We start from the raw sequence: 14,333 nt of genomic DNA, 5'->3' as shown, positions 1-14,333 counted from the left end.
GACAGACAGGCCCAGTTAACGGTCCCTGCGAGCAGGGGAAAGAGAGGCGAGCAGAGAGGTAAAAATGACTGGAGCGCAAATGACAGGTGTAGTTAAATAGTGGTGAGCAGAGAGGCTTGAGGACAAAGCCGGCCGGGCCGGCACTGTAATAAACAGGATGAAGGAGCTCAAGCGTCACATGACTTTTCTTCGCTCTTCCACCAACATTGTTCCCCAGGCAAGCAGAAAAAAACAAACAGGTGAAAGTTAACTTTTTTTTTTTTCATTGTATAGCATTTCCTGCTTACATGCATTGTTTTCCCTGATGTTGATCCTGCTACGCCCCTCTAATTCCGGGTACTTGCAATATCGAAGCATTTTAATATCACACTGTGTGCTACTTGAATTGTAAATGGGCAAATGGAGGCCATTTTGTTTGGACCCCTTCTGACTCATTTAGATGGAGAAGGGAGGGATTTGCCTCCGCTGCTGATCTTCATCTGTTTTCTTTGCCTTTCATCCTTTTTCTGTGTTGCTTTTTTATCACCAGCCTGCCATCAGATGTCACCCAGCCTCATGTTTAAAATCATCTTTTTTTTTTTGCCTTTCCTTGCAGCATGTCCCTTATGGGCAGTGTGAGATGGGGGAGGTTATGGAATAGATTGGAAATGTGCAACCAGCAGTTAGAGGACAAGAGGGAACAACAATGTGGATCGGGCAAGGACCTTGTCCATCATCTACATCTGACTTCAATAGTTTGTGACACCAACAAAAACAATAAGAAGATTATTAAAAGAAACATATCATTGCTGTTCGATGACACTGTCACTTTACTGTTTGTTTTTTTTCCAGGCGCAATATAGTAAAGCATTTCATAATGAAAACACACCACAAATTGCTACTATTAGACAGATTTAGCACCAATACAATGTCGATACAAATCTTTTCACAGACACCACAATGTTGCAAATGTGCATTTCAAATGTTTTGGGATCTTTAAGCAAACATCTGAAGTCTTCGACTGAGCAAGGACTAAATAAATGCAATATTATGATCAACTGATACATGTGAACCAAAACTTTTTTCTCAGCTTGTATTAATAGGGGAAATGTGGTTCCTTAATATGAGTGATCTGATTTTCAATTAGTGAACTGATTTTTAATATATATATTTATATACATATATATATATATATATATATATATATATTAGGGGTGTGAATTGCCTAGTACCTGACGATTCGATTCGTATCACGATTCACAGGTCACGATTCGATTCGATACCGATTAATCCCGATACGAATTTATAAGTCGATTGTTGCGATTTTTTTTCATTCAAATTTAGAAAATACTAATCAGTAAGCTTGTAGAGTGTAAGATTTATATGAAAATGTATTATTTATTTATCTGAAATTTCAGTCTTATAGAGGTTGTAATCTGTTTCATGTTTGAACAGCATTAAAATAAAATATTAAGGCTTAATGTTCCGTTCATATAACATTCTTCCATGCTCAAGGTGTGAATCCTAACCCGAAGTCAGATGTTTTGTTGAATATTTTTCCATTAAAAATGGAAGTTTAAAAATCGATTCACACACACACACACACACACAAAAAAAAAAAAGGGCAATGATGATAAGACGTTGAATCGGTAAGACTACCGAATTAACAATTCTGAGCTCTTAAAAAAAATAAAATAAAAAAATCGATTCAGCCGCCTATTGAATCGATTCGAGAATCGCGCGATGTAGTATCGCGATATATTGCCGAATCGATTTTTAACACCCCTAATATATATATATATATATATATATATATATATATATATATATATATATATATATATATATATATATATATATATATATATATATATATATATTGCTCTGACTTGTAGAAAACTATTTATCCCAAAAATATGCTTCAAGCCATTTATGCTCCTCCCAGTTGAGGTTTACTGTCAAACAAAAAACATGAAGAGAATTACACTTTATTTTAAACAACCACTTACTTTGCGTTTGATAAGTTTGCTTCACCAAATGCTGCCGAACAATGAAAAATGTCAAACACAGGCTATATATAGCATCAATGTTGTTATATCCCTTTAAAGGGATACTTGACTCATTGAGCCATTTTCAGCAGTAAAACGTAAATATTTTGTCTATAATTAATGTGGTAACTTCATTATTTTTCATGTACAATTAAGACCTTTCAAAACAAATTTTTCCACTTACTGTTGACTGAAGATGACATCACCTGTGCTGAGGATGTGGGTAATGACCAATCATGGCTTAGTTTGCTGACCAACCCCAGTAAATGATTGGTCGGTACCTACTTCCTCAGCACAGGTGATGTCATCATCAGTCAAAAGCAGGAGGAAAAAATAGTTTGGAAAGGTATTAATTGTACATGAAAAATAATAAAATTATCAAATTCATTCTGTACAAAATATGAACTTTTCATTGCTGAAAATTGTTCAATGAGTCAAGTATCCTTTAAGTAACATATATTTGGGGGTGGAGCAACACATGTAAACATAACATAACAATACTGTACTCCCAGGCATCTATTCTTTATCCTCTGTGAAGAACATCTAATGTAATTGCAGCTTACTTGAAGCTGTGGTTGTCTTCTTCATCTCAGTACAGTACAGTATTGTCAGTGTGACTGTACACCGCCCCCAGGTGGCCATGATGCACACAGCAGAAGGAGATGCACAATACCTGTTGAAGTGAGGCAGAAAGTGTGGCGAAAACAGTTTAATTCTTTGCATTGTGTTTAATTATGTCATTATGTATGTTTTCCTAATGTACAACAATGTAGAGTGCCATTTTCTTATCCATTGTCATTGGTACTTGGTGTGATACAAAAAGTTAATTGGGTTGATGTGATCGGACCAGAAAGTACAGTGAAGCACAGTTCTGGCATCCAATATAGAGTACTTGCTAAAAACAACATTAGCCTATACAGTAGGACAGGTTTTAATTGGATGTTTAGCAAAGGATATCTGGACATTGAGCTCTTTAACTAAAACTTGCTGCTAATGCAAGTCTGACTTAGTGTACTCCTTACTCTTTATTTTTTTTTCTCATTCTTGCTGCATCCCCCTCCCTCCCGTCTTCCCACTTGCCTTCCCCGAATCTCATTGCGCCGACTATCTGATTGGTATTAAGGGGATTATCACTGCTGCTGCCATAATTAGAAGTAATGCACCACAATTACTCATATAGATCAGCAGGATTAAACTTTCAGCGTGCGGGCCTTGCTTCCAGGCAATACATCTAATGCGTCCTGATCACATGGTCTTAGTTGATATCTTTATGTCAGCATTATAAAACACTCTCAGCAGATAATTGTTGGCTCACTCACCCCGCCTCGAGTCTCGCAAGTACCGGAGAAGTGAACGATTGAGTGTGATGCCATTTCTTGCAAACTTGCCGCTGCCCACAGCCTCCTCATCTGTGTTCTCCACACCGCTGTATATCACAAGGAACCCATCTGGGAGTAGCTAAATTTAGCAGGTCCCTCAACAGAGATGATGAGATGAGCATCTGTCTTTATCAGCGGTGGTTAAGTCGTAGTGGGAAACTCAGCACTTGTAATTCATGCAATATTTAGATGAGAGGGTCAGAGTGCTCCTGCGGGGATGGGCTAGCGCGTTGCGTGAGATACACGAACCGGCTCTGGCGTGCCAGCGTTGTGGTAGAGCATGATTTTCACTCAGCAGTAACATCTGACATTGAGAAGGCCAACGTTTCAGATTGTAAAGCTGGTTAAAGTATCGACATATAGAACAATAATAGTGCAATGATGCACTTGCATTAATTAAAGAATGTCATGAAATTGCAGTACAGCAGTTTATTATGTATGTGACATATATGCTAATTTACTTTACTTTCTAATTTACTAACACTGTGGTGTTAAGCTAGTGGACTTTTGTTACATGAAATCACAAAGAACATTTTGGTGTTTAAAAACACTTTATTGTCTTTTGTTTTATGTGTCATATTCACAGTTAATTTAAAATTGGAGTGCCAAACAACTTGCAGACACTTTTGCATCTTTTTTAGCATAACTCTCTGAGATTGAGAACCAGCGCTGAGGAATTCTTTAAAAGTGTAAGTTTAAGTTTGATTAAAGCATGTGGTAGGGGTAAAACTAAGCAAAACAAAAAAAGAATCTCTCTATATTGTGGATTTTCACATAATCTCCAAGATAAATGGTTCACACTATCTTTTTCTCAACACTCAAGTTCACCTGAAGTAGAATTGTGCAATATGACACATTCAAACAGTTTTGTTTTGTTTTGTTTTTTTGTGTTGTTACACAGCATTGTCACTAACAGTGCTCAAATCAAAGCGTAAAGAAAACAAAACAGATCTATCATCAAAGCTCACTTGCCTGCACATGACTGCCATACACATACGTACACAGATTCACTTGTCTAATTAATATTTTTCCATAAAATACTACAGAGAAAAAAAAGTTGATTATTATTTGTATGAGTATAACTGCATTAGTGGATTCATTCAATTATTTTTTAATTCTAGAAAACAAAAACAATGTTGTTTGCCTATGTTACTTTATGTAGCTTCCACAAGCAATTTATTCACTTTTTTGGAGGTTCTAATTAGAAAGGCAGAGCAAACAAATGAACGACAGTTAAAATTAGTAAATGGTTCCATTCAACCCACCAAGTTTTCACTTTTTCATTTACTCATTAAACATTGACAACATTTTCCTATGACACATTAGCGCCGTAAAACCCCAAATTTTGCAACAAACTTTAATAAATGAAACTTATTGGTAAAATATGACAAACTGGTAAAATATGAAAAGAGTAGGGGGAAATATTTAAATTTGAAATTAAGATTTCATCTCACCATTTGGCCACTTCCTGTAGGTTTTAACTGTAATCCCTTTTTATATTGTTAAATAGTCCACTATAACATATTTATGTCTCTTGTATAATGAAGTCAGGTTGTCATTGTTGGATTAAAATTATACTATTGACAAAATAAACATAAAAAAGCCTCATGAACAGAAACGAGCAGCCTCACAGTTAATTTGCACTCTTGAAATGACTCAATCGAAATCAGAGTTGTGCTATAAATCTATCGATTGAAGTCTGGTGCCTCTGCTTTATCATCTGCATTTACTACATTTAAATGATCCGTCTGGTCTCGTGTCCGCATCCTTGGAGTCCATCGATTAGTTCCACTGCTGATGTTCAGCCTTTCATCTGACTTGCTGCCTCTCTCTCCTCGGCTTCGTGACCCGGCCCAACTCTGGCCTCACCCCGCACCGTCCGCAGAACTTTGATGGCAACATCCATATCCATGTCAGGGTGCTGACACTGTCCATGCTGCATCAATAAACAGTCGGAGAAGGAAGGTCTTTCGAAACTGAATAATTTATAGTGCTGATTAGAGACTCTATCCAAGATGGTGGATCTTGTTGCTTGTATGTTTGTCTTGATCTTTCTTTACAATAAAACATGGCTCCATCTGATTAGATAGATAGTACAGAACTTGTTGGGGGCGAGTGTTAAGTTGGGTATTAGGTTTGGATATTAGATAGGCCTAGCGTGGAGAATATAGTTATTTTGTAATTTTATTTCCCTCTGCCAACTTTATAAAGGTGTGCGGCATAGACTGAAGAAGAACCCAGTAGACTTAAGTGTAGTTCTGGATCAAGGGGGCACGGTGCAAGGTTGGAAAACTGTCATGTTTTGGTTTTGTGGGGGGTGGGATTTTGTTTTCTTTTGGTGTTTTTGGTTGTTTGTCATGTGTTCCTTGTCTCTTCCCTTGTCCCGTTATGTCAAACCACGTCCACCTGAGTGTGTCTTCCCTTCCCAGTGTATCCACCAATCAGCTTCCCTTGCCACTTGTGTCTTGCCCAGCTGTGTCTAGTCATTGTCAATTAGCCTGTGTGTATTTAGTCACCTGTTTTCCGTTCGGTTCTTGTGGAGTCATTGTGCCTGTTCATGTTCATGTCCCTGTTTTCCATGCCATGCCATGCCTTGTGTTTGTTTTTGATCTTGTTAATTTTTTCCATAGTCCCTTGTTTACATTTTTTGTTAATTAAATCCCTTTTTTACTTGCATCCCTGCCTTGCCCTGTTTTTGTTGCCCCCTGCATTTGGGTCCTGCCTCCAACACCGCCACATCGTGACAGAATGACTCCACCAGAACTGGACCCAGCGGGGGCAATGTCCGAATGGGAGCCCTGGGAGAAGGAGGGGCTTGAAGCCTGTGACCGAGCCATTGGAAGGAAGCACTGGCTTTGGTCCGTGGCGTCTGGAGTGACTGGTCAGACAGGCCTCAATGCCCTGAACCTCGTCTGCTGCAGCCTCAAGCCCCTGAACCTCGCCTGCTGCAGCCTCTCGCCCCTGAACCTCGCCTGCTGCAGCCTCTCGCCCCTGAACCTCGTCTTCTGCGGCCTCTCGTTCCCGAGCCTTGTCTGCTGCAGCCTCTCGCCCCTGAACCTCGCCTGCTGCAGCCTCTCGCCCCTGAACCTCGCCTGCTGCAGCCTTTCGCCCCTGAACCTCGCCTGCTGCAGCCTCTTGCACCTGAACCTCGCCAGGCGCCGCCCAAAGACCCCGAGCCTCGCCAGGCGCCGCCCAAAGACCCCGAGCCTCGCCAGGCGCCGCCCAAAGACCCTGAGCCTCGCCAGGCGCCGCCCAAAGACCCTGAGCCTCGCCAGGCGCCGCCCAAAGACCCTGAGCCTCGCCAGGCGCCGCCCAAAGACCCTGAGCCTCGCCAGGCGCCGCCCAAAGTCCGGGAGCCTCGCCAGGCGCCGCCCAAAGTCCGGGAGCCTCGCCAGGCGCCGCCCAAAGTCCGGGAGCCTCGCCAGGCGCCGCCCAAAGTCCGGGAGCCTCGCCAGGCGCCGCCCAAAGTCCCGGAACCTCGTCAGGCGCCGCCCAAAGTCCCGGCGGTGCAAGCCCTGCGGCTGCCTTCACCTCTCGTCGGGCGTCGAGGGCGCCCTCCTGAACGGGACTCTCGTCTGGCGTCATGGACGCCCTCCTGAACTGCCTTTTGTCTGGGACGGATGGGTGGGCCGTGTTCCCACCTCCTTGCCCCCTTCCGCCCGCCCTTGTTTTTGGACTTTTTATGTTGGTGGGACATCTGGAAGCCGTCCCTTGAGGGGGGGGGGGTCTGTCATGTTTTGGTTTGTGTGGGGGGTGGGATTTTGTTTTCTTTTGGTGTTTTTGGTTGTTTGTCATGTGTTCCTTGTCTCTTCCCTTGTCCCGTTATGTCAAACCACGTCCACCTGAGTGTGTCACGCCGCCACCGGCGTGACGGTCCATGCTTTTGTTTTGTTATCCATGTTTCCTGTTTTACTTTGAAAACCCTAACTCTCATCTCACCCAGGTCACTTGCCCTTCCTGCCGCTCCATAATTACCGGTCCCCGCCCTTGATTATCACCACCTGCCACCAATCACCTACAGCAATAAAAGCCACCTGCATTCTCCCCTCCGTGGCCGAAGTGTCACACACAGTCAGTGCATGGAAGCGTCCCACAGTCCTCGAGTCCTTGTTCCCGGTGCCTTGTTGTCTTGCCTTGTTTTTGTGCCTTGTCCTCCCCAGCGGAGCGCCTTTAGTTACCCCTTTTACCTTGAGCCTTTTTCCTCCCTAGCGGAGCGCCTTTTGTTGTCCCCTATACCTTTTGCCTGTTTTTTCCTCCCCAGTGGAGCGTTTTTAGTTCTCCACTTTTTGATTCCCCTTTCTCCTCTCAGTGAGAGAGGAGACAGCTGCTGACCGGCAATAAACCTGTTGCCTTTGTGGCCTACCTTTATCCTGCGTCTGGGTCCTACCTCTCCTCGTCGTGTTAGTACACTTCGGCCAGCATGGACCCAGCAGGAATGTCCGAATTGGAGCCCTGGCAGAGGAAGGGGCTTGAAGCCGGCGCCCGAGCCATTGCCGGGCTAAAGGAAGTACTGGCTTTGGTCCGTGGCGTCTGGAGTGATGGGTCAGACTGGCCTCAGGACCCTGAACCTCGCCTGCTGCAGCCTCTCGCCCCTGGACCTCGCCTGCTGCAGCCTCTCGCCCCTGAACCTCGCCTGCTGCAGCCTCTCGCCCCTGAGCCTCGTCTGCTGCAGCCTCAAGCCCCTGAACCTCGCCTGCTGCAGCCTCTCGCCCCTGGACCTCGCCTGCTGCAGCCTCTCGCCCCTGAACCTTGCCTGCTGCAGCCTCTCGCCCCTGAACCTCGCCTGCTGCAGCCTTTCGCCCCTGAACCTCGCCTGCTGCAGCCTTTCGCCCCTGAACCTCGCCTGCTGCAGCCTCTCGCCCCTGAACCTCGCCTGCTGCAGCCTCTCGCCCCTGAACCTCGCCTGCTGCAGCCTCTCGCCCCTGAACCTCGCCTGCTGCAGCCTCTCGCCCCTGAACCTCGCCTGCTGCAGCCTCTCGCCCCTGAACCTCGTCTGCTGCAGCCTCTCGCCCCTGAACCTCGCCAGGCGCCGCCCAAAGACCCTGAGCCTCGCCAGGCGCCGCCCAAAGACCCTGAGCCTCGCCAGGCGCCGCCCAAAGACCCTGAGCCTCGCCAGGCGCCGCCCAAAGACCCTGAGCCTCGCCAGGCGCCGCCCAAAGACCCTGAGCCTCGCCAGGCGCCGCCCAAAGACCCGGAGCCTCGCCAGGCGCCGCCCAAAGTCCCCGGAACCTCGCCAGGCGCCGCCCAAAGTCCCGGAACCTCGCCAGGCGCCGCCCAAAGTCCCGGAACCTCGCCAGGCGCCGCCCAAAGTCCCGGAACCTCGCCAGGCGCCGCCCAAAGTCCCGGAACCTCGCCAGGCGCCGCCCAAAGTCCCGGCGGCGCAAGCCCTGCGGCTGCCTTCACCTCTCGTTGGGCGTCGAGGACGCCCACCTGACTGGCCCCGCTGGGACTCTCTCGTCGGGCGTCATGGACGCCCTCCTGAACTGCCTTTGGTCTGGGACGGATGGGTGGGCCGTGTTCCCACCTCCGTGCCCCCTTCCGCCCGCCATTGTTTTTGGACTCTTTGTGTCGGATGGCCGTCAGGAGCCGGCCATTGAGGGGGGGGTACTGTCACGCCGCCACCGGCGTGACGGTCCATGCTTTTGTTTTGTTATCCATGTTTCCTGTTTTACTTTGAAAACCCTAACTCTCATCTCACCCCAGGTCACTTGCCCTTCCTGCCGCTCCATAATTACCGGTCCCCGCCCTTGATTATCACCACCTGCCACCAATCACCTACAGCAATAAAAGCCACCTGCATTCTCCCCTCCGTGGCCGAAGTGTCACACACAGTCAGTGCATGGAAGCGTCCCACAGTCCTCGAGTCCTTGTTCCCGGTGCCTTGTTGTCTTGCCTTGTTTTTGTGCCTTGTCCTCCCCAGCGGAGCGCCTTTAGTTACCCCTTTTACCTTGAGCCTTGTTCCTCCCTAGCGGAGCGCCTTTTGTTGTCCCCTATACCTTTTGCCTGTTTTTTCCTCCCCAGTGGAGCGTTTTTAGTTCTCCACTTTTTGATTCCCCTTTCTCCTCTCAGTGAGAGAGGAGACAGCTGCTGACCGGCAATAAACCTGTTGCCTTTGTGGCCTACCTTTATCCTGCGTCTGGGTCCTACCTCTCCTCGTCGTGACAGTGTTTGTCTTCCCTTCCCAGTGTATCCACCAATCAGCTTCCCTTGCCACTTGTGTCTTGCCCAGCTGTGTCTAGTCATTGTCAATTAGCCTGTGTGTATTTAGTCACCTGTTTTCCGTTCGGTTCTTGTGGAGTCATTGTGCCTGTTCATGTTCATGTCCCTGTTTTCCATGCCATGCCTTGTTTGTTTTTGATCTTGTTAATTTTTTCCATAGTCCCTTGTTTACATTTTTTGTTAATTAAATCCCTTTTTTACTTGCATCCGTGCCTTGCCCTGTTTTTGTTGCCCCCTGCATTTGGGTCCTGCCTCCAACACCGCCACATCGTGACAGAAAACAACACGAGTGTCGTTCCCTAGAAACAAGGATAGTTGTATTCGTTCCAAACATTGCATGTTTGGACTCTGTTCCGTCTCTTGGCGCTGCTAAATTCCAGGAAACATACTTTTTACAAAGTTGTTGGCCCTTGTATGCCCACCTTTAATAATCAAGTCCAGGCATATGCAGGTGGTGCAGTATCTATGAAGGTTTTTTTGTTTTTTTGTTTTCGTAGACCTAACTGAGCCACTACGATTGCAATTTATCACAAAATTATGTTGTCACTGCTCGGTGAGACGTTTTAGACATCTTGGTCACACAAAATATATATTTTTTAATATCAGTTCCCTGTGGATTTCAATTTTCAGATTGTGATGGTACCTTAAAGTTTTTATCAGTGAATCTAATCAGCTGTCATCAGCTGGGTTGCTGTGAAATTTCTGCTTTTGTATGTTTACCGAAGTCGATGTTGCACAGCAGCATCTACAAAACATTTCAACTGACAATCAAGCCAAGACATTTTCTTCAAATCTTCCCCAACATTAGGCATACCTGCATAATTAATGAGATACAATACAAGAGTTGGCATGAATTATTTTGATCTTGGTGTTGATCGTGTAACTAGCAAATACTTGTTTATAACAATGCCCATCTTTATTGCTCTTCTCATTCCACAATAATGTGATGTTGATTTTTGTACATTTGTGGTAGAAATCTCAATTTGGAACAATACGCCTTTTCTACCATCTCTTAAAAGGAAAGTCCACCGCAAAAAAATATTTACGATATGTACTATGTTATGCAGACCCACCAGTCTAAACAATTTGTCCAGCATTTTTTACCCATCTCAGGGGATGGCCATTTTGATACTTGGCATAGACTAAAAATGACATTCTCAATGTTTCTCAGCTGAGGTAATAACCAGTCACGGCTCAGATTGTGAACGTCACACGACTAAACTCAGAAAACAAGTGTGCCGTGATTGGTCATTACCTGAGCCCTGAGCTACAGTGTCATTTTCAGTCGACAGCAAGTGGCAAAATGGCCGCCCCCTGAGATGGGGGGGGGGGGGGGGGGAACTGGTGTGTTTTGCTGCTTAGTTCATGTTCTCCAAATGTAATATTAATCAGAATGCTGTGTTTACAGTAGTGGGGTTGCATAGAACATATTGTAAAGAAAATAATTGGGTTGACTTCCCCTTAAAAGTACAGCCCACCATTTAAGGCACATCTCATGATTCATAGCAACCATGATACAGTATGCAACCCATACATTCTGCAACCCATCAAAACGGCTTCATAAACTACAGAGACATCAAATTCAGAAATCCTAAAGCCAGTCCGTTTCTTAGAAGCGATGTGAGGAGGCGGGAGTGTGACAGGCCCAGTTGCCCTTCACTGGGGCGCGCTTCTCTTTGTGCCTGCAGTGCGCAACATGGACCTCTAATCATGCGAGCGTGTGTTTGGGTGGGGAATGGGCCCAATGTTCATTAGCCCAGTCAAATCGCCTGCAGGCACGGAGAGTGAAGGCGAACAAGGAGGGATGGGCCGGCTTGTATGGAAATAGAGCAGCGTGCTGTAACTGTTCATCTGGTGTCGGCCTTTGAAGTGAGATGCTTGGCGCCACGGCCGGCCTTGTTCTTGATAATTGCATAAATGATCTCCACGGAGCGCCGAGTTGTGCAACAACTGAACTAATCCAGGGGCAACCCGCTGATTTGACTGAGCTCTTTGCTATGTCAATCTAACCAACCCCCCACCACCACCCACAATCGCCCTTTGCTGTCCTTCGCACAAACAACAGCGCATCTTCCATTCTGTTTTGGCTGTTTATTAAGGCTAACTCAGCAGGAGGTGTCATGCTGGTGATGTGGGTACTGGACGGAAGGGAGGGCGGAGATATGAGCATCAGAGCCACACGCTTAACTCCTTGACATCATACCCTATGGTTGTACCCTATTGAAATGTAAACGAGAGAGAGCCATGTTTGCAAATGAGGGAGGAATAATTAGTCAAGAGCACTTTGAGACAACAACAATACGCATGCCTGAATCGAGCTGGGCTGTTGACTGTTTGTTACGTGAGCCGCTGCTGGCAATCAGACAAGGCCCAATCACCTTCCCTGTGTAGCAGCACAGACACTGGTGGGTGGTGGAGCATCCACAACAAGCAGCGTTTGGCCTTTCGGAGCCTCAACAGGGTTTTTTAAGCAGCCAGCGGAGCCCAAGGCCAAGAGTGCAGACCTCAGTGCCATATGGCGAGGTCAGAGCAGGGAGTGAGGCCGATGGGGAACGTGGATCACCTTGAGAGCTCAGGTTCACAGGTGCCAGGTAGTAGAAAATGAACTTAAAAAGAAATTTCAGTTCACCAGACTGAGAATCGTTTAATGCTTGCAAGCTCTACAGTTGATCAAGACAAATGGAAAAAAGAAGACATCTCCGGTTCTTATCTGGGAAAAATCGATTATTATGTCAAATTTACATAGAGAAACTATGCTTCAAAGAAACGGGTGTCATGTTAATATTTTGGTGCCAGGCGTAACGAAGAGCCCCAATTGCGCCGTCCCAGGACGGGCCCAGTGGCAGAGTATCAGGTAGACCAAGGTCCCATATAAAAGCGGCCCCTATGAATTATAAATCATAGGCCACTGGAGCCACAGCCTGTGGGATACAGAGGGGCTAAAAGGGACTGTATTCCCGGAACAAAGAACAGCCATAGGAGGGGGTGAGGCGGAGAGTTGAAGAGAATGGCGGGAAGGAGTCATGAAGCAAAAATGTTTAAGAAATGAAAATTTGTACACGTCCTTTCAATTATGAGAAATGTTGGGGTGTTTCTTTGTGCTATGCACCACCTGAAATATTATTTTATGTCTGCCACCACTTTTACAGATGCAGACAAGCTTTTATATAAGTCATGTGTTGAATTGGAAATACCTTTAAAGGCCTAGATACACCAATCTGACGTCGGCCAAATGTGACCGACGCCTACCCCTGTGTCGTCGGCCCAGACGTCAGCACGTCACGTAGAAAAATGACGTAAATATACACCGCACGACCCCGACTATTACGTACCTGCAGTGCATGTACGAGAATTCTCCTCCATACCATCGGCGGCGGTAGTCAAATTCCTAAAGGCACCCGGAAAACTCTTTACGGGGGCGTGATATAAAAACGTAAACAATGCATACCGGTTACTTTTTCTCACAATGTTCTGCCACGTGAATGAAAACCTCCGGCTTTTTGCACAGTATCGTATATAAAAGTAAATCCTCCCTGCTATATCCAGTCGCATCCCCATGTCATGCCATGGTTTGGCTTTCATACCTTTGTCGGCATACCCTTTAACGGTAGTATCATAGAATGCCGGTCTCTCTTGAACCAAAGAGATGAAGTTATCTTCCCGATCTTCTGTCCAGATAGACTTTGGATGTTCAAATGCAGGGTGATGATGCGCAAAATGAGCACAAAAAAAAACCAAGGTCCAAGCTTTCCACCTGTACTGTTTATTCGCTTTCGTCACTTCCCCTTCTTGACTATTCACAGTGTAACCAATCACAGTGATCAAATGCCCCGACGGCGATTCAACATGTCGAATTTGCTGGAAACGCCTCCCCGACGTATTCAAACTCGATCCAACTTTACGACAACTGATGCATGCCGTCGGCCCAACACTGTCAAAATCCCGATGTCGGATTGGTGTATCTAGGCCTTAAAAGGTTTAGGAAGAATGGCTTTACAATACATATGTTAATTTTATTCGTTATTATTTCATCTGCTGAATATCAAATAGCAAATTGTGGTAAATAAATTGTGCTATAGGTAACCACAAGCTCAAGGAAATGGAGAAAAGTCAAGTAAATACACATTGCACTTCATTAATGTTTTTAAAGAGGTTTTCAAAAACTCTCAAATCCAAAAATATTGCTGCTTTATCATTAAACTGATATTGAAATAGTTTTATTGTATATTCACCATATTGCACCTACTTAAGAAGAGCTTTTATTTCTGAATATCTTTACTAAATGCTGATATTCGCCTCTCGCTTCAATGGACATTGAACTGTAAGCCCAGCCCAGCACAGTCAGAGGTGACTGAATATAAATATTCTATTTTTTTCTTTTATTTGGGAGGGGCCTGCTGATGAAAGGTTGATTGATACGGTGTCAAGCGCTCTGTGATGGATTAAATTGTGTGTGCAGACGTTGCGGCCCCGGCCAGTCATGGCTGTTGCTGCCTTGTCCGCCAGCCACCGCTGCGGCAGCTTTACGAAAATTTGATTTTCGCAGCACAGAAACACATGGCAGAGCCTTTCTCTCCGCTGCCTGACTTCTATTTAGTTTGAGAGTGCACAAGTGATTCTTTATTGGATGAAATCTGCGCCGGATTGGATAAAGTGTTAGAGCGCTGAGCCATCTATCACTATCACGCCCCAGCTCCAGTTTCATTTC

The sequence above is a fragment of the Festucalex cinctus genome, chromosome 4 (assembly GCF_051991245.1).
Source record: "Festucalex cinctus isolate MCC-2025b chromosome 4, RoL_Fcin_1.0, whole genome shotgun sequence".
Classification (NCBI taxonomy): Eukaryota; Metazoa; Chordata; class Actinopteri; order Syngnathiformes; family Syngnathidae; genus Festucalex; species Festucalex cinctus.
This window is presented reverse-complemented; position numbering follows the sequence as displayed.